Source organism: Phyllobates terribilis, unplaced genomic scaffold, assembly GCF_046119375.1.
Source record: "Phyllobates terribilis strain yellow unplaced genomic scaffold, ASM4611937v1 Scaffold_209__1_contigs__length_3470805, whole genome shotgun sequence".
Lineage (NCBI taxonomy): Eukaryota > Metazoa > Chordata > Amphibia > Anura > Dendrobatidae > Phyllobates > Phyllobates terribilis.
Window position 1 is genome coordinate 1,467,214 of NW_027362969.1, and position 22,890 is coordinate 1,490,103.

The 22,890-nt window shown below is 66.2% G+C and overlaps 1 long non-coding RNA gene across 1 annotated transcript in view; it reads left to right on the plus strand.

The window, feature by feature from the left end:
* Positions 1-402: 402 nt before the first annotated feature.
* Positions 403-22,890, plus strand: part of LOC141213717 (uncharacterized) — a 30,147-nt gene continuing 7,659 nt past the window's right edge. Inside the window, exon 1 of the long non-coding RNA XR_012283084.1 lies at positions 403-678. This is a non-coding gene — a long non-coding RNA (uncharacterized lncRNA). The remainder of the gene's footprint in view (positions 679-22,890) is intronic.

The window sequence follows — 22,890 nt, forward strand, 5'->3', positions numbered from 1 at the left end:
AATAGGTGGCAGAAAATGTCATTTTTCAACAGGAGGAGAGAAAACGTCATTCCATCACTTTACCTGATGGGCCCATGCAGGGTAGGACTGGCCTGGTGTGATAGCGGGAAAAATTCCCGGTGGGCCCCGATGAGAGAGTGAGAGAATTGGTAGCGGGGGCTCTTAAAAAGTGCGGACCCTTTAAAAGCGCAGCAGAAGGAAATGTAGCGTCGCCTGCGGCGCTCCTACTATTCAGTGGCGACAGCGGGTGACGCGCATAGTCACATGACAGGAGGACGTGATCTTGGTGGGCGGTGACACGCACCGCGCACTGCTTTCCCGCTGGTGGCTGGCAGTTGTGTGGTGTCACGTGACACGGTGACGTCACGCTCTCCTCTCCCTGATCCCCTGCCGGCTTTTGATACGCCGACGCCGCGCTCTGCTCTCCAGTCCCGGCTCCTGCTCCCTTGGAATTGGCCTTGTAACACCGGCTCCCGTCCGGGTATGGAACACCGCACCAGCACCGCGCACCGCCCTCTTCTCTCCTGCTCTCTTGGCCTTTTAAGCCGGCTCCTGGGCTGAGTATACGGTGACCTGCACTCTGCTCTCTCACCATCACCCTGGAAACAAGGCTGCAGGCCTGGCTACAGCTCTCCCTGCTTCACCTTCAAGTCAAGTGCAATAGCCACGTTTTTCTGGGTGAGTGTTCCCAGCATTGGTCATCATCCATATATGGAGGGGTCGCAGGCTGGTCACATGGGGACATGGGGCTGAAGGGGGGGCTGGATGGACCCATGGGGACATGGATGGGGACATGGGGCTGAAGGGGGGGCTGGATGGACCCATGGGGACATGGATGGGGACATGGGGCTGGATGGACCCATGGGGACATGGATGGGGACATGGGGCTGGATGGACCCATGGGGACATGGGGCTGGATGGACCCATGGGGACATGGGGCTGGATGGACCCATGGGGACATGGGGCTGGATGGACCCATGGGGACATGGGGCTGGATGGACCCATGGGGACATGGGGCTGGATGGACCCATGGGGACATGGATGGGGACATGGGGCTGGATGGACCCATGGGGACATGGATGGGGACATGGGGCTGGATGGACCCATGGGGACATGGATGGGGACATGGGGCTGGATGGACCCATGGGGACATGGATGGGGACATGGGGCTGGATGGACCCATGGGGACATGGATGGGGACATGGGGCTGGATGGACCCATGGGGACATGGATGGGGACATGGGGCTGGATGGACCCATGGGGACATGGATGGGGACATGGGGCTGGATGGACCCATGGGGACATGGATGGGGACATGGGGCTGGATGGACCCATGGGGACATGGATGGGGACATGGGGCTGAAGGGGGGGCTGGATGGACCCATGGGGACATGGATGGGGACATGGGGCTGGATGGACCCATGGGGACATGGATGGGGACATGGGGCTGAAGGGACCCATGGGGACATGGGGCTGAAGGGGGGGCTGGATGGACCCATGGGGACATGGGGCTGAAGGGGGGGCTGGATGGACACATGGGGCTGAAGGGGGGGCTGGATGGACCCATGGGGACATGGGGCTGAAGGGGGGGCTGGATGGACACATGGGGCTGAAGGGGGGGCTGGATGGACCCATGGGGACATGGGGCTGAAGGGGGGGCTGGATGGACACATGGGGCTGAAGGGGGGGCTGGATGGACCCATGGGGACATGGGGCTGAAGGGGGGGCTGGATGGACACATGGGGCTGAAGGGGGGGCTGGATGGACCCATGGGGACATGGGGCTGAAGGGGGGGCTGGATGGACACATGGGGCTGAAGGGGGGGCTGGATGGACCCATGGGGACATGGGGCTGAAGGGGGGGCTGGATGGACCCATGGGGCTGAAGGGGGGGCTGGATGGACCCATGGGGACATGGGGCTGAAGGGGGGGCTGGATGGACCCATGGGGACATGGGGCTGAAGGGGGGGCTGGATGGACCCATGGGGCTGAAGGGGGGGCTGGATGGACACATGGGGCTGAAGGGGGGGCTGGATGGACCCATGGGGCTGAAGGGGGGGCTGGATGGACACATGGGGCTGAAGGGGGGGCTGGATGGACCCATGGGGCTGAAGGGGGGGCTGGATGGACCCATGGGGCTGAAGGGGGGGCTGGATGGACCCATGGGGCTGAAGGGGGGGCTGGATGGACCCATGGGGACATGGGGCTGAAGGGGGGGCTGGATGGACCCATGGGGCTGAAGGGGGGGCTGGATGGACCCATGGGGACATGGGGCTGAAGGGGGGGCTGGATGGACCCATGGGGCTGAAGGGGGGGCTGGATGGACCCATGGGGACATGGGGCTGAAGGGGGGGCTGGATGGACCCATGGGGCTGAAGGGGGGGCTGGATGGACCCATGGGGACATGGGGCTGAAGGGGGGGCTGGATGGACCCATGGGGCTGAAGGGGGGGCTGGATGGACCCATGGGGACATGGGGCTGAAGGGGGGGCTGGATGGACCCATGGGGCTGAAGGGGGGGCTGGATGGACCCATGGGGACATGGGGCTGAAGGGGGGGCTGGATGGACCCATGGGGCTGAAGGGGGGGCTGGATGGACCCATGGGGACATGGGGCTGAAGGGGGGGCTGGATGGACCCATGGGGCTGAAGGGGGGGCTGGATGGACCCATGGGGACATGGGGCTGAAGGGGGGGCTGGATGGACCCATGGGGCTGAAGGGGGGGCTGGATGGACCCATGGGGACATGGGGCTGAAGGGGGGGCTGGATGGACCCATGGGGCTGAAGGGGGGGCTGGATGGACCCATGGGGACATGGGGCTGAAGGGGGGGCTGGATGGACCCATGGGGCTGAAGGGGGGGCTGGATGGACCCATGGGGACATGGGGCTGAAGGGGGGGCTGGATGGACCCATGGGGACATGGGGCTGAAGGGGGGGCTGGATGGACCCATGGGGACATGGGGCTGAAGGGACCCATGGGGACATGGGGCTGAAGGGGGGGCTGGATGGACCCATGGGGACATGGATGGGGACATGGGGCTGAAGGGGGGGCTGGATGGACCCATGGGGACATGGGGCTGAAGGGACCCATGGGGACATGGGGCTGAAGGGGGGGCTGGATGGACCCATGGGGACATGGGGCTGAAGGGACCCATGGGGACATGGGGCTGAAGGGGGGGCTGGATGGACCCATGGGGACATGGAGCTGAAGGGGGGGCTGGATGGACCCATGGGGACATGGATGGGGACATGGAGCTGAAGGGGGGGCTGGATGGACCCATGGGGACATGGATGGGGACATGGGGCTGAAGGGGGGGCTGGATGGACCCATGGGGACATGGATGGGAACATGGGGCTGAAGGGGGGGCTGGATGGACCCATGGGGACATGGATGGGGACATGGGGCTGAAGGGGGGGCTGGATGGACACATGGGGACATGGATGGGGACATGGGGCTGATGGGGGGGCTGGATGGACCCATGGGGACATGGATGGGGACATGGGGCTGATGGGGGGGCTGGATGGACCCATGGGGACATGGATGGGGACATGGGGCTGATGGGGGGGCTGGATGGACCCATGGGGACATGGATGGGGACATGGGGCTGAAGGGGGGGCTGGATGGACCCATGGGGACATGGGGCTGAAGGGGGGGCTGGATGGACCCATGGGGACATGGATGGGGACATGGGGCTGAAGGGGGGGCTGGATGGACCCATGGGGACATGGATGGGGACATGGGGCTGGATGGACCCATGGGGACATGGATGGGGACATGGGGCTGGATGGACCCATGGGGACATGGATGGGGACATGGGGCTGGATGGACCCATGGGGACATGGATGGGGACATGGGGCTGGATGGACCCATGGGGACATGGATGGGGACATGGGGCTGGATGGACCCATGGGGACATGGATGGGGACATGGATGGGGACATGGGGCTGGATGGACCCATGGGGACATGGATGGGGACATGGGGCTGGATGGGGACATGGGGCTGGATGGACCCATGGGGACATGGATGGGGACATGGGGCTGGATGGACCCATGGGGACATGGATGGGGACATGGGGCTGGATGGGGACATGGGGCTGGATGGACCCATGGGGACATGGATGGGGACATGGGGCTGGATGGACCCATGGGGACATGGATGGGGCTGGATGGACCCATGGGGACATGGGGCTGGATGGACCCATGGGGACATGGATGGGGACATGGGGCTGGATGGACCCATGGGGACATGGGGCTGGATGGGGACATGGGGCTGGATGGACCCATGGGGACATGGGGCTGGATGGACCCATGGGGCTGGATGGACCCATGGGGCTGGATGGACCCATGGGGACATGGGGCTGGATGGACCCATGGGGACATGGGGCTGGATGGACCCATGGGGACATGGGGCTGGATGGACCCATGGGGACATGGGGCTGGATGGACCCATGGGGACATGGGGCTGGATGGACCCATGGGGACATGGGGCTGGATGGACCCATGGGGACATGGGGCTGGATGGACCCATGGGGACATGGATGGGGACATGGGGCTGGATGGACCCATGGGGACATGGATGGGGACATGGGGCTGGATGGACCCATGGGGACATGGGGCTGGATGGACCCATGGGGACATGGATGGGGACATGGGGCTGGATGGACCCATGGGGACATGGATGGGGACATGGGGCTGGATGGACCCATGGGGACATGGATGGGGCTGGATGGACCCATGGGGACATGGATGGGGCTGGATGGACCCATGGGGACATGGATGGGGCTGGATGGACCCATGGGGACATGGATGGGGCTGGATGGACCCATGGGGACATGGATGGGGCTGGATGGACCCATGGGGACATGGATGGGGCTGGATGGACCCATGGGGACATGGATGGGGCTGGATGGACCCATGGGGACATGGATGGGGCTGGATGGACCCATGGGGACATGGATGGGGCTGGATGGACCCATGGGGACATGGATGGGGCTGGATGGACCCATGGGGACATGGATGGGGCTGGATGGACCCATGGGGACATGGATGGGGCTGGATGGACCCATGGGGACATGGATGGGGCTGGATGGACCCATGGGGACATGGATGGGGCTGGATGGACCCATGGGGACATGGATGGGGCTGGATGGACCCATGGGGACATGGATGGGGCTGGATGGACCCATGGGGACATGGATGGGGCTGGATGGACCCATGGGGACATGGATGGGGCTGGATGGACCCATGGGGACATGGATGGGGCTGGATGGACCCATGGGGACATGGGGCTGAAGGGGGGGCTGGATGGACCCATGGGGACATGGGGCTGAAGGGGGGGCTGGATGGACCCATGGGGACATGGGGCTGAAGGGGGGGCTGGATGGACCCATGGGGACATGGATGGGGACATGGGGCTGAAGGGGGGCTGGATGGACCCATGGGGACATGGATGGGGACATGGGGCTGAAGGGGGGGCTGGATGGACCCATGGGGACATGGATGGGGACATGGGGCTGAAGGGGGGGCTGGATGGACCCATGGGGACATGGATGGGGACATGGGGCTGAATGGGGGGGCTGGATGGACCCATGGGGACATGGGGCTGAAGGGGGGGCTGGATGGACCCATGGGGACATGGATGGGGACATGGGGCTGAATGGGGGGGCTGGATGGACCCATGGGGACATGGATGGGGACATGGGGCTGAATGGGGGGGCTGGATGGACCCATGGGGACATGGGGCTGAATGGGGGGGCTGGATGGACCCATGGGGACATGGATGGGGACATGGGGCTGAATGGGGGGGCTGGATGGACCCATGGGGACATGGATGGGGACATGGGGCTGAATGGGGGGGCTGGATGGACCCATGGGGACATGGGGCTGAATGGGGGGGGCTGGATGGACCCATGGGGACATGGGGCTGAATGGGGGGGCTGGATGGACCCATGGGGACATGGATGGTTTCATGGGGCTGAATGGGGGGGCTGGATGGACCCATGGGGACATGGATGGGGACATGGGGCTGAATGGGGGGGCTGGATGGACCCATGGGGACATGGATGGGGACATGGGGCTGAATGGGGGGGCTGGATGGACCCATGGGGACATGGATGGGGACATGGGGCTGAATGGGGGGGCTGGATGGACCCATGGGGACATGGGGCTGAATGGGGGGCTGGATGGACCTATGGGGACATGGATGGGGACATGGGGCTGGATGGACCCATGGGGACATGGATGGGGACATGGGGCTGGATGGACCCATGGGGATATGGATGGGGACATGGGGCTGAATGGGGTGGCTGGATGGACCCATGGGGACATGGGGCTGAATGGGGTGGCTGGATGGACCCATGGGGACATGGGGCTGAAGGGGGGGCTGGATGGACCCATGGGGACATGGGGCTGAAGGGGGGGCTGGATGGACCCATGGGGACATGGGGCTGAAGGGGGGGCTGGATGGACCCATGGGGACATGGGGCTGAAGGGGGGGCTGGATGGACACATGGGGCTGAAGGGGGGGCTGGATGGACCCATGGGGACATGGGGCTGAAGGGGGGGCTGGATGGACACATGGGGCTGAAGGGGGGGCTGGATGGACCCATGGGGACATGGGGCTGAAGGGGGGGCTGGATGGACCCATGGGGACATGGGGCTGAAGGGGGGGCTGGATGGACCCATGGGGACATGGGGCTGAAGGGGGGGCTGGATGGACCCATGGGGACATGGGGCTGAAGGGGGGGCTGGATGGACCCATGGGGACATGGGGCTGAAGGGGGGGCTGGATGGACCCATGGGGACATGGGGTTGAAGGGGGGGCTGGATGGACCCATGGGGACATGGGGCTGAAGGGGGGGCTGGATGGACCCATGGGGACATGGGGCTGAAGGGGGGGCTGGATGGACCCATGGGGACATGGGGCTGAAGGGGGGGCTGGATGGACCCATGGGGACATGGGGCTGAAGGGGGGGCTGGATGGACCCATGGGGACATGGGGCTGAAGGGGGGGCTGGATGGACCCATGGGGACATGGGGCTGAAGGGGGGGCTGGATGGACCCATGGGGACATGGGGCTGAAGGGGGGGCTGGATGGACCCATGGGGACATGGGGCTGAAGGGGGGGCTGGATGGACCCATGGGGACATGGGGCTGAAGGGGGGGCTGGATGGACCCATGGGGACATGGGGCTGAAGGGGGGGCTGGATGGACCCATGGGGACATGGGGCTGAAGGGGGGGCTGGATGGACCCATGGGGACATGGGGCTGAAGGGGGGGCTGGATGGACCCATGGGGACATGGGGCTGAAGGGGGGGCTGGATGGACCCATGGGGACATGGATGGGGACATGGGGCTGAATGGGGGGGCTGGATGGACCCATGGGGACATGGGGCTGAATGGGGGGGCTGGATGGACCCATGGGGACATGGATGGGGACATGGGGCTGAATGGGGGGGCTGGATGGACCCATGGGGACATGGATGGGGACATGGGGCTGAATGGGGGGGCTGGATGGACCCATGGGGACATGGGGCTGAATGGGGGGGCTGGATGGACCCATGGGGACATGGGGCTGAATGGGGGGGCTGGATGGACCCATGGGGACATGGATGGGGACATGGGGCTGAATGGGGGGGCTGGATGGACCCATGGGGACATGGATGGGGACATGGGGCTGAATGGGGGGGCTGGATGGACCCATGGGGACATGGATGGGGACATGGGGCTGAATGGGGGGGCTGGATGGACCCATGGGGACATGGATGGGGACATGGGGCTGAATGGGGGGGCTGGATGGACCCATGGGGACATGGATGGGGACATGGGGCTGAATGGGGGGGCTGGATGGACCCATGGGGACATGGATGGGGACATGGGGCTGAATGGGGGGGCTGGATGGACCCATGGGGACATGGATGGGGACATGGGGCTGAATGGGGGGGCTGGATGGACCCATGGGGACATGGATGGGGACATGGGGCTGAATGGGGGGGCTGGATGGACCCATGGGGACATGGATGGGGACATGGGGCTGAATGGGGGGGCTGGATGGACCCATGGGGACATGGATGGGGACATGGGGCTGAATGGGGGGGCTGGATGGACCTATGGGGACATGGATGGGGCTGGATGGACCCATGGGGACATGGATGGGGACATGGGGCTGGATGGACCCATGGGGACATGGATGCTGACATGGGGCTGAATGGGGGGGCTGGATGGACCCATGGGGACATGGGGCTGAATGGGGGGGCTGGATGGACCCATGGGGACATGGATGGGGACATGGGGCTGAATGGGGGGGCTGGATGGACCCATGGGGACATGGATGGGGACATGGGGCTGAATGGGGGGGCTGGATGGACCCATGGGGCTGGATGGACCCATGGGGACATGGATGGGGACATGGGGCTGAAGGGGGGGCTGGATCGACCCATGGGGACATGGATGGGGACATGGGGCTGGATGTACCCATGGGGACATGGATGGGGACATGGGGCTGAAGGGGGGGCTGGATGGACCCATGGGGACATGGGGCTGAAGGGGGGGCTGGATGGACCCATGGGGACATGGGGCTGAAGGGGGGGCTGGATGGACCCATGGGGACATGGATGGGGACATGGGGCTGGATGGACCCATGGGGACATGGATGGGGACATGGGGCTGGATGGACCCATGGGGACATGGATGGGGACATGGGGCTGGATGGACCCATGGGGACATGGATGGGGACATGGGGCTGGATGGACCCATGGGGAATGGGGCTGAAGGGGGGGCTGGATGGACCCATGGGGACATGGATGGGGACATGGGGCTGAAGGGGGGGCTGGATGGACCCATGGGGACATGGGGCTGGATGGACCCATGAGGACATGGATGGGGACATGGGGCTGAAGGGGGGGCTGGATGGACCCATGGGGACATGGATGGGGACATGGGGCTGGATGGGGACATGGGGCTGAAGGGGGGGCTGGATGGACCCATGGGGACATGGATGGGGACATGGGGCTGAAGGGGGGGCTGGATGGACGGATGGGGACATGGGGCTGAAGGGGGGGCTGGATGGACCCATGGGGACATGGATGGGGACATGGGGCTGAAAGGGGGGCTGGATGGACCCATGGGGACATGGATGGGGACATGGGGCTGAAGGGGGGGCTGGATGGACCCATGGGGACATGGGGCTGAAGGGGGGGCTGGATGGACCCATGGGGACATGGATGGGGACATGGGGCTGAAGGGGGGGCTGGATGGACCCATGGGGACATGGATGGGGACATGGGGCTGAAGGGGGGGCTGGATGGACCCATGGGGACATGGATGGGGACATGGGGCTGAAGGGGGGGCTGGATGGACCCATGGGGACATGGATGGGGACATGGGGCTGAAGGGGGGGCTGGATGGACCCATGGGGACATGGATGGGGACATGGGGCTGAAGGGGGGGCTGGATGGACCCATGGGGACATGGATGGGGACATGGGGCTGAAGGGGGGGCTGGATGGACCCATGGGGACATGGGTCTGAAGGGGGGGCTGGATGGACCCATGGGGACATGGGGCTGAAGGGGGGGCTGGATGGACCCATGGGGACATGGATGGGGACATGGGGCTGAAGGGGGGGCTGGATGGACCCATGGGGACATGGGGCTGAATGGGGGGGCTGGATGGACCCATGGGGACATGGATGGGGACATGGGGCTGGATGGACCCATGGGGACATGGATGGGGACATGGGGCTGAATGGGGGGGCTGGATGGACCCATGGGGACATGGATGGGGACATGGGGCTGAATGGGGGGGCTGGATGGACCCATGGGGACATGGATGGGGACATGGGGCTGAATGGGGGGGCTGGATGGACCCATGGGGACATGGATGGGGACATGGGGCTGAATGGGGGGGCTGGATGGACCCATGGGGACATGGATGGGGACATGGGGCTGAATGGGGGGGCTGGATGGACCCATGGGGACATGGATGGGGACATGGGGCTGAATGGGGGGGCTGGATGGACCCATGGGGACATGGATGGGGACATGGGGCTGAATGGGGGGGCTGGATGGACCCATGGGGACATGGATGGGGACATGGGGCTGAATGGGGGGGCTGGATGGACCCATGGGGACATGGATGGGGACATGGGGCTGAATGGGGGGGCTGGATGGACCCATGGGGACATGGATGGGGACATGGGGCTGAATGGGGGGGCTGGATGGACCCATGGGGACATGGATGGGGACATGGGGCTGAATGGGGGGGCTGGATGGACCCATGGGGACATGGATGGGGACATGGGGCTGAATGGGGGGGCTGGATGGACCCATGGGGACATGGATGGGGACATGGGGCTGAATGGGGGGGCTGGATGGACCCATGGGGACATGGATGGGGACATGGGGCTGAATGGGGGGGCTGGATGGACCCATGGGGACATGGGGCTGAATGGGGGGGCTGGATGGACCCATGGGGACATGGGGCTGAATGGGGGGGCTGGATGGACCCATGGGGACATGGGGCTGAATGGGGGGGCTGGATGGACCCATGGGGACATGGGGCTGAATGGGGGGCTGGATGGACCCATGGGGACATGGGGCTGAATGGGGGGGCTGGATGGACCCATGGGGACATGGGGCTGAATGGGGGGGCTGGATGGACCCATGGGGACATGGGGCTGAATGGGGGGGCTGGATGGACCCATGGGGACATGGATGGGGTCATGGGGCTGAATGGGGGGGCTGGATGGACCCATGGGGACATGGATGGGGACATGGGGCTGAATGGGGGGGCTGGATGGACCCATGGGGACATGGGGCTGAATGGAGGGGCTGGATGGACCCATGGGGACATGGGGCTGAATGGGGGGGCTGGATGGACCCATGGGGACATGGATGGGGACAGGGGGCTGAATGGGGGGGCTGGATGGACCCATGGGGACATGGGGCTGAATGGGGGGGCTGGATGGACCCATGGGGACATGGATGGGGACATGGGGCTGAATGGGGGGGCTGGATGGACCTATGGGGACATGGATGGGGACATGGGGCTGGATGGGGACATGGATGGGGACATGGGGCTGGATGGGGACATGGGGCTGGATGGACCCATGGGGACATGGATGGGGACATGGGGCTGGATGGACCCATGGGGACATGGGGCTGAATGGGGGGGCTGGATGGACCCATGGGGACATGGGGCTGAATGGGGGGGCTGGATGGACCCATGGGGACATGGATGGGGACATGGGGCTGAATGGGGGGGCTGGATGGACCCATGGGGACATGGGGCTGGATGTACCCATGGGGACATGGATGGGGACATGGGGCTGAAGGGGGGGCTGGATCGACCCATGGGGACATGGATGGGGACATGGGGCTGGATGTACCCATGGGGACATGGATGGGGACATGGGGCTGAAGGGGGGGCTGGATGGACCCATGGGGACATGGGGCTGAAGGGGGGGCTGGATGGACCCATGGGGACATGGATGGGGACATGGGGCTGGATGGACCCATGGGGACATGGATGGGGACATGGATGCGGACATGGGGCTGGATGGACCCATGGGGACATGGATGGGGACATGGGGCTGGATGGACCCATGGGGACATGGATGGGGACATGGGGCTGGATGGACCCATGGGGACATGGATGGGGACATGGGGCTGGATGGACCCATGGGGACATGGATGGGGACATGGGGCTGAAGGGGGGGCTGGATGGACCCATGGGGACATGGATGAGGACATGGGGCTGAAGGGGGGGCTGGATGGACCCATGGGGACATGGGGCTGGATGGACCCATGAGGACATGGATGGGGACATGGGGCTGAAGGGGGGGCTGGATGGACCCATGGGGACATGGATGGGGACATGGGGCTGGATGGGGACATGGGGCTGAAGGGGGGGCTGGATGGACCCATGGGGACATGGATGGGGACATGGGGCTGAAGGGGGGGCTGGATGGACCCATGGGGACATGGATGGGGACATGGGGCTGAAGGGGGGGCTGGATGGACCCATGGGGACATGGGGCTGAAGGGGGGGCTGGATGGACCCATGGGGACATGGGGCTGAAGGGGGAGCTGGATGGACCCATGGGGACATGGGGCTGAAGGGGGGGCTGGATGGACCCATGGGGACATGGGGCTGAAGGGGGGGCTGGATGGACCCATGGGGACATGGGGCTGAAGGGGGGGCTGGATGGACCCATGGGGACATGGGGCTGAAGGGGGGGCTGGATGGACCCATGGGGACATGGGGCTGAAGGGGGGGCTGGATGAACCCATGGGGACATGGGGCTGAAGGGGGGGCTGGATGGACCCATGGGGCTGAAGGGGGGGCTGGATGGACCCATGGGGCTGAAGGGGGGGCTGGATGGACCCATGGGGACATGGGGCTGAAGGGGGGGCTGGATGGACCCATGGGGCTGAACGGGGGGGCTGGATGGACCCATGGGGACATGGAGCTGAAGGGGGGGCTGGATGGACCCATGGGGACATGGATGGGGACATGGAGCTGAAGGGGGGGCTGGATGGACCCATGGGGACATGGGGCTGAAGGGGGGGCTGGATGGACCCATGGGGACATGGGGCTGAAGGGGGGGCTGGATGGACCCATGGGGACATGGATGGGGACGTGGGGCTGAAGGGGGGGCTGGATGGACCCATGGGGACATGGATGGGGACATGGGGCTGAAGGGGGGGCTGGATGGACCCATGGGGACATGGATGGGGAAATGGGGCTGAAGGGGGGGCTGGATGGACCCATGGGGACATGGATGGGGACATGGGGCTGAAGGGGGGGCTGGATGGACCCATGGGGACATGGGGCTGAAGGGGGGGCTGGATGGACCCATGGGGACATGGGGCTGAAGGGGGGGCTGGATGGACCCATGGTGACATGGGGCTGAAGGGGGGGCTGGATGGACCCATGGGGACATGGGGCTGAAGGGGGGGCTGGATGGACCCATGGGGACATGGGGCTGAAGGGGGGGCTGGATGGACCCATGGGGACATGGGGCTGAAGGGGGGGCTGGATGGACCCATGGGGACATGGGGCTGAAGGGGGGGCTGGATGGACCCATGGGGACATGGGGCTGAAGGGGGGGCTGGATGGACCCATGGGGCTGAAGGGGGGGCTGGATGGACCCATGGGGCTGAAGGGGGGGCTGGATGGACCCATGGGGACATGGATGGGGACATGGGGCTGAAGGGGGGGCTGGATGGACCCATGGGGACATGGATGGGGACATGGGGCTGAAGGGGGGGCTGGATGGACCCATGGGGACATGGATGGGGACATGGGGCTGAAGGGGGGGCTGGATGGACCCATGGGGACATGGATGGGGACATGGGGCTGAAGGGGGGGCTGGATGGACCCATGGGGACATGGGGCTGAAGGGACCCATGGGGACATGGGGCTGAAGGGGGGGCTGGATGGACCCATGGGGACATGGAGCTGAAGGGGGGGCTGGATGGACCCATGGGGACATGGATGGGGACATGGAGCTGAAGGGGGGGCTGGATGGACCCATGGGGACATGGATGGGGACATGGGGCTGAAGGGGGGGCTGGATGGACCCATGGGGACATGGATGGGAACATGGGGCTGAAGGGGGGGCTGGATGGACCCATGGGGACATGGATGGGGACATGGGGCTGAAGGGGGGGCTGGATGGACCCATGGGGACATGGATGGGGACATGGGGCTGATGGGGGGGCTGGATGGACCCATGGGGACATGGATGGGGACATGGGGCTGATGGGGGGGCTGGATGGACCCATGGGGACATGGATGGGGACATGGGGCTGATGGGGGGGCTGGATGGACCTATGGGGCTGGATGGGGACATGGGGCTGGATGGGGACATGGATGGGGACATGGGGCTGGATGGGGACATGGGGCTGGATGGACCCATGGGGACATGGATGGGGACATGGGGCTGAATGGGGGGGCTGGATGGACCCATGGGGACATGGGGCTGAATGGGGGGGCTGGATGGACCCATGGGGACATGGAGCTGAATGGGGGGGCTGGATGGACCCATGGGGACATGGATGGGGACATGGGGCTGAATGGGGGGGCTGGATGGACCCATGGGGACATGGGGCTGGATGTACCCATGGGGACATGGATGGGGACATGGGGCTGAAGGGGGGGCTGGATCGACCCATGGGGACATGGATGGGGACATGGGGCTGGATGTACCCATGGGGACATGGATGGGGACATGGGGCTGAAGGGGGGCTGGATGGACCCATGGGGACATGGGGCTGAAGGGGGGGCTGGATGGACCCATGGGGACATGGATGGGGACATGGGGCTGGATGGACCCATGGGGACATGGATGGGGACATGGATGCGGACATGGGGCTGGATGGACCCATGGGGACATGGATGGGGACATGGGGCTGGATGGACCCATGGGGACATGGATGGGGACATGGGGCTGGATGGACCCATGGGGACATGGATGGGGACATGGGGCTGGATGGACCCATGGGGACATGGATGGGGACATGGGGCTGAAGGGGGGGCTGGATGGACCCATGGGGACATGGATGGGGACATGGGGCTGAAGGGGGGGCTGGATGGACCCATGGGGACATGGGGCTGGATGGACCCATGAGGACATGGATGGGGACATGGGGCTGAAGGGGGGGCTGGATGGACCCATGGGGACATGGATGGGGACATGGGGCTGGATGGGGACATGGGGCTGAAGGGGGGGCTGGATGGACCCATGGGGACATGGATGGGGACATGGGGCTGAAGGGGGGGCTGGATGGCCCATGGGGACATGGATGGGGACATGGGGCTGAAGGGGGGGCTGGATGGACCCATGGGGACATGGGGCTGAAGGGGGGGCTGGATGGACCCATGGGGACATGGGGCTGAAGGGGGAGCTGGATGGACCCATGGGGACATGGGGCTGAAGGGGGGGCTGGATGGACCCATGGGGACATGGGGCTGAAGGGGGGGCTGGATGGACCCATGGGGACATGGGGCTGAAGGGGGGGCTGGATGGACCCATGGGGACATGGGGCTGAAGGGGGGGCTGGATGGACCCATGGGGACATGGGGCTGAAGGGGGGGCTGGATGAACCCATGGGGACATGGGGCTGAAGGGGGGGCTGGATGGACCCATGGGGCTGAAGGGGGGGCTGGATGGACCCATGGGGACATGGGGCTGAAGGGGGGGCTGGATGGACCCATGGGGACATGGGGCTGAAGGGGGGGCTGGATGGACCCATGGGGCTGAACGGGGGGGCTGGATGGACCCATGGGGACATGGAGCTGAAGGGGGGGCTGGATGGACCCATGGGGACATGGATGGGGACATGGAGCTGAAGGGGGGGCTGGATGGACCCATGGGGACATGGGGCTGAAGGGGGGGCTGGATGGACCCATGGGGACATGGGGCTGAAGGGGGGGCTGGATGGACCCATGGGGACATGGATGGGGACGTGGGGCTGAAGGGGGGGCTGGATGGACCCATGGGGACATGGATGGGGACATGGGGCTGAAGGAGGGGCTGGATGGACCCATGGGGACATGGATGGGGAAATGGGGCTGAAGGGGGGGCTGGATGGACCCATGGGGACATGGATGGGGACATGGGGCTGAAGGGGGGGCTGGATGGACCCATGGGGACATGGGGCTGAAGGGGGGGCTGGATGGACCCATGGGGACATGGGGCTGAAGGGGGGGCTGGATGGACCCATGGTGACATGGGGCTGAAGGGGGGGCTGGATGGACCCATGGGGACATGGGGCTGAAGGGGGGGCTGGATGGACCCATGGGGACATGGGGCTGAAGGGGGGGCTGGATGGACCCATGGGGACATGGGGCTGAAGGGGGGGCTGGATGGACCCATGGGGACATGGGGCTGAAGGGGGGGCTGGATGGACCCATGGGGCTGAAGGGGGGGCTGGATGGACCCATGGGGCTGAAGGGGGGCTGGATGGACCCATGGGGACATGGATGGGGACATGGGGCTGAAGGGGGGGCTGGATGGACCCATGGGGACATGGATGGGGACATGGGGCTGAAGGGGGGGCTGGATGGACCCATGGGGACATGGATGGGGACATGGGGCTGAAGGGGGGGCTGGATGGACCCATGGGGACATGGATGGGGACATGGGGCTGAAGGGGGGGCTGGATGGACCCATTGGGACATGGGGCTGAAGGGGGGGCTGGATGGACCCATGGGGACATGGGGCTGAAGGGGGGGCTGGATGGACCCATGGGGCTGAAGGGGGGGCTGGATGGACCCATGGGGACATGGGGCTGAAGGGGGGGCTGGATGGACCCATGGGGCTGAAGGGGGGGCTGGATGGACCCATGGGGCTGAAGGGGGGGCTGGATGGACCCATGGGGACATGGGGCTGAAGGGGGGGCTGGATGGACCCATGGGGACATGGGGCTTAAGGGGGGGCTGGATGGACCCATGGGGACATGGGGCTGAAGGGGGGGCTGGATGGACCCATGGGGCATGGATGGGGACATGGGGCTGAAGGGGGGGCTGGATGGACCCATGGGGACATGGGGCTGAAGGGGGGGCTGGATGGACCCATGGGGACATGGAGCTGAAGGGGGGGCTGGATGGACCCATGGGGACATGGGTCTGAAGGGGGGGCTGAATGGACCCATGGGGACATGGATGGGGACATGGGGTTGAATGGACCCATGGGGACATGGATGGGGACATGGGGCTGAATGGGGGGGCTGGATGGACCCATGGGGACATGGGGCTGAATGGGGGGGCTGGATGGACCCATGGGGACATGGATGGGGACATGGGGCTGAATGGGGGGGCTGGATGGACCCATGGGGACATGGATGGGGACATGGGGCTGAATGGGGGGCTTGCTGGACCCATGTGGACATGGATGGGGACATGGGGCTGAATGGGGGGGCTGGCTGGACCCATGGGGACATGGATGGGGACATGGGGCTGAATGGGGGGGCTGGCTGGACCCATGGGGACATGGATGGGGGGGCTGGCTGGACCCATGGGGACATGGATGGGGACATGGGGCTGAATGGGGGGGCTGGCTGGACCCATGGGGACATGGGGCTGGCTGGACCCATGGGGACATAGATGGGGACATGGGGCTGAATGGGGGGGCTGGCTGGACCCATGGGGACATGGATGGGGACATGGGGCTGAATGGGGGGCTGGCTGGACCCATGGGGACATGGATGGGGACATGGGGCTGAATGGGGGGGCTGGTAGGACCCATGGGGACATGGGGCTGAATGGGGGGGCTGGATGGACCCACGGGGACATGGATGGGGACATGGGGCTGAATGGGGGGGCTGGCTGGACCCACGGGGACATGGATGGGGACATGGGGCTGAATGGGGGGGCTGGTGGACCCACGGGGACATGGATGGGGACATGGGGCTGAATGGGGGGGCTGGCTGGACCCACGGGGACATGGATGGGGACATGGGGCTGAATGGGGGGGCTGGCTGGACCCACGGGGACATGGATGGGGACATGGGGCTGAATGGGGGGGCTGGCTGGACCCACGGGGACATGGATGGGGACATGGGGCTGAATGGGGGGGCTGGCTGGACCCACGGGGACATGGATGGGGACATGGGGCTGAATGGGGGGGCTGGCTGGACCCACGGAGACATGGATGGGGACATGGGGCTGAATGGGGGGGCTGGCTGGACCCACGGGGACATGGATGGGGACATGGGGCTGAATGGGGGGGCTGGCTGGACCCACGGGGACATGGATGGGGACATGGGGCTGAATGGGGGGGCTGGCTGGACCCACGGGGACATGGATGGGGACATGGGGCTGAATGGGGGGGCTGGCTGGACCCACGGGGACATGGATGGGGACATGGGGCTGAATGGGGGGGCTGGCTGGACCCACGGGGACATGGATGGGGACATGGGGCTGAATGGGGGGGCTGGCTGGACCCACGGGGACATGGGGCTGAATGGGGGGGCTGGCTGGACCCACGGGGACATGGGGCTGAATGGGGGGGCTGGCTGGACCCACGGGGACATGGGGCTGAATGGGGGGGCTGGCTGGACCCACGGGGACATGGATGGGGACATGGGGCTGAATGGGGGGGCTGGCTGGACCCACGGGGACATGGATGGGGACATGGGGCTGAATGGGGGGGCTGGCTGGACCCACGGGGACATGGATGGGGACATGGGGCTGAATGGGGGGGCTGGCTGGACCCACGGGGACATGGATGGGGACATGGGGCTGAATGGGGGGGCTGGCTGGACCCACGGGGACATGGATGGGGACATGGGGCTGAATGGGGGGGCTGGCTGGACCCACGGGGACATGGATGGGGACATGGGGCTGAATGGGGGGGCTGGCTGGACCCACGGGGACATGGATGGGGACATGGGGCTGAATGGGGGGGCTGGCTGGACCCACGGGGACATGGATGGGGACATGGGGCTGAATGGGGGGGCTGGCTGGACCCACGGGGACATGGATGGGGACATGGGGCTGAATGGGGGGGCTGGCTGGACCCACGGGGACATGGATGGGGACATGGGGCTGAATGGGGGGGCTGGCTGGACCCACGGGGACATGGATGGGGACATGGGGCTGAATGGGGGGGCTGGCTGGACCCACGGGGACATGGATGGGGACATGGGGCTGAATGGGGGGGCTGGCTGGACCCACGGGGACATGGATGGGGACATGGGGCTGAATGGGGGGGCTGGCTGGACCCACGGGGACATGGATGGGGACATGGGGCTGAATGGGGGGGCTGGCTGGACCCACGGGGACATGGATGGGGACATGGGGCTGAATGGGGGGGCTGGCTGGACCCACGGGGACATGGATGGGGACATGGGGCTGAATGGGGGGCTGGCTGGACCCACGGGGACATGGATGGGGACATGGGGCTGAATGGGGGGGCTGGCTGGACCCACGGGGACATGGATGGGGACATGGGGCTGAATGGGGGGGCTGGCTGGACCCACGGGGACATGGATGGGGACATGGGGCTGAATGGGGGGGCTGGCTGGACCCACGGGGACATGGATGGGGACATGGGGCTGAATGGGGGGGCTGGCTGGACCCACGGGGACATGGATGGGGACATGGGGCTGAATGGGGGGGCTGGCTGGACCCACAGGGACATGGATGGGGACATGGGGCTGAATGGGGGGGCTGGCTGGACCCACGGGGACATGGATGGGGACATGGGGCTGAATGGGGGGCTGGCTGGACCCACGGGGACATGGATGGGGCTGAATGGGGGGGCTGGTTGGACCCACGGGGACATGGATGGGGACATGGGGCTTAATGGGGGGGCTGGCTGGACCCACGGGGACATGGATGGGGACATGGGGCTGAATGGGGGGGGCTGGCTGGACCCACGGGGACATGGATGGGGACATGGGGCTGAATGGGGGGGCTGGCTGGACCCACGGGGACATGGATGGGGACATGGGGCTGAATGGGGGGGCTGGCTGGACCCACGGGGACATGGATGGGGACATGGGGCTGAATGGGGGGGCTGGCTGGACCCACGGGGACATGGATGGGGACATGGGGCTGAATGGGGGGGCTGGCTGGACCCACGGGGACATGGATGGGGACATGGGGCTGAATGGGGGGGCTGGCTGGACCCACGGGGACATGGATGGGGACATGGGGCTGAATGGGGGGGCTGGCTGGACCCATGGGGACATGGATGGGGACATGGGGCTGAATGGGGGGGCTGGCTGGACCCATGGGGACATGGATGGGGACATGGGGCTGAATGGGGGGGCTGGCTGGACCCATGGGGACATGGATGGGGACATGGGGCTGAATGGGGGGGCTGGCTGGACCCATGGGGACATGGATGGGGACATGGGGCTGAATGGGGGGGCTGGCTGGACCCATGGGGACATGGATGGGGACATGGGGCTGAATGGGGGGGCTGGCTGGACCCATGGGGACATGGGGCTGAATGGGGGGGCTGTCTGGACCCATGGGGACATGGGGCTGAAGGGGGGGCTGGATGGACCCATGGGGACATGGGGCTGAAGGGGGGGCTGGATGGACCCATGGGGACATGGGGCTGAAGGGGGGGCTGGATGGACCCATGGGGACATGGGGCTGAAGGGGGGGCTGGATGGACCCATGGGGCTGAAGGGGGGGCTGGATGGACCCATGGGGACATGGGGCTGAAGGGGGGGCTGGATGGACCCATGGGGACATGGGGCTGAAGGGGGGGCTGGATGGACCCATGGGGACATGGGGCTGAAGGGGGGGCTGGATGGACCCATGGGGACATGGGGCTGAAGGGGGGGCTGGATGGACCCATGGGGACATGGGGCTGAAGGGGGGGCTGGATGGACCCATGGGGACATGGGGCTGAAGGGGGGGCTGGATGGACCCATGGGGCTGAAGGGGGGGCTGGATGGACCCATGGGGCTGAAGGGGGGGCTGGATGGACCCATGGGGACATGGATGGGGACATGGGGCTGAAGGGGGGGCTGGATGGACCCATGGGGACATGGATGGGGACATGGGGCTGAAGGGGGGGCTGGATGGACCCATGGGGACATGGATGGGGACATGGGGCTGAAGGGGGGGCTGGATGGACCCATGGGGACATGGATGGGGACATGGGGCTGAAGGGGGGGCTGGATGGACCCATGGGGACATGGGGCTGAAGGGGGGGCTGGATGGACCCATGGGGACATGGGGCTGAAGGGGGGGCTGGATGGACCCATGGGGCTGAAGGGGGGGCTGGATGGACCCATGGGGACATGGGGCTGAAGGGGGGGCTGGATGGACCCATGGGGCTGAAGGGGGGGCTGGATGGACCCATGGGGCTGAAGGGGGGGCTGGATGGACCCATGGGGACATGGGGCTGAAGGGGGGGCTGGATGGACCCATGGGGACATGGGGCTTAAGGGGGGGCTGGATGGACCCATGGGGACATGGGGCTGAAGGGGGGGCTGGATGGACCCATGGGGCATGGATGGGGACATGGGGCTGAAGGGGGGGCTGGATGGACCCATGGGGACATGGGGCTGAAGGGGGGGCTGGATGGACCCATGGGGACATGGAGCTGAAGGGGGGGCTGGATGGACCCATGGGGACATGGGTCTGAAGGGGGGGCTGAATGGACCCATGGGGACATGGATGGGGACATGGGGTTGAATGGACCCATGGGGACATGGATGGGGACATGGGGCTGAATGGGGGGGCTGGATGGACCCATGCGGACATGGGGCTGAATGGGGGGGCTGGATGGACCCATGGGTACATGGATGGGGACATGGGGCTGAATGGGGGGGCTGGATGGACCCATGGGGACATGGATGGGGACATGGGGCTGAATGGGGGGGCTTGCTGGACCCATGGGGACATGGATGGGGACATGGGGCTGAATGGGGGGGCTGGCTGGACCCATGGGGACATGGATGGGGACATGGGGCTGAATGGGGGGGCTGGCTGGACCCATGGGGACATGGATGGGGACATGGGGCTGAATGGGGGGGCTGGCTGGACCCATGGGGACATGGGGCTGGCTGGACCCATGGGGACATAGATGGGGACATGGGGCTGAATGGGGGGGCTGGCTGGACCCATGGGGACATGGATGGGGACATGGGGCTGAATGGGGGGGCTGGCTGGACCCATGGGGACATGGATGGGGACATGGGGCTGAATGGGGGGGCTGGTAGGACCCATGGGGACATGGGGCTGAATGGGGGGGCTGGCTGGACCCACGGGGACATGGATGGGGACATGGGGCTGAATGGGGGGGCTGGCTGGACCCACGGGGACATGGATGGGGACATGGGGCTGAATGGGGGGGCTGGTGGACCCACGGGGACATGGATGGGGACATGGGGCTGAATGGGGGGGCTGGCTGGACCCACGGGGACATGGATGGGGACATGGGGCTGAATGGGGGGGCTGGCTGGACCCACGGGGACATGGATGGGGACATGGGGCTGAATGGGGGGGCTGGCTGGACCCACGGGGACATGGATGGGGACATGGGGCTGAATGGGGGGGCTGGCTGGACCCACGGGGACATGGATGGGGACATGGGGCTGAATGGGGGGGCTGGCTGGACCCACGGGGACATGGATGGGGACATGGGGCTGAATGGGGGGGCTGGCTGGACCCACGGGGACATGGATGGGGACATGGGGCTGAATGGGGGGGCTGGCTGGACCCACGGGGACATGGATGGGGACATGGGGCTGAATGGGGGGGCTGGCTGGACCCACGGGGACATGGATGGGGACATGGGGCTGAATGGGGGGGCTGGCTGGACCCACGGGGACATGGATGGGGACATGGGGCTGAATGGGGGGGCTGGCTGGACCCACGGGGACATGGATGGGGACATGGGGCTGAATGGGGGTGCTGGCTGGACCCACGGGGACATGGGGCTGAATGGGGGGGCTGGCTGGACCCACGGGGACATGGGGCTGAATGGGGGGGCTGGCTGGACCCACGGGGACATGGGGCTGAATGGGGGGCTGGCTGGACCCACGGGGACATGGATGGGGACATGGGGCTGAATGGGGGGGCTGGCTGGACCCACGGGGACATGGATGGGGACATGGGGCTGAATGGGGGGGCTGGCTGGACCCACGGGGACATGGATGGGGACATGGGGCTGAATGGGGGGGCTGGCTGGACCCACGGGGACATGGATGGGGACATGGGGCTGAATGGGGGGGCTGGCTGGACCCACGGGGACATGGATGGGGACATGGGGCTGAATGGGGGGGCTGGCTGGACCCACGGGGACATGGATGGGGACATGGGGCTGAATGGGGGGGCTGGCTGGACCCACGGGGACATGGATGGGGACATGGGGCTGAATGGGGGGGCTGGCTGGACCCACGGGGACATGGATGGGGACAT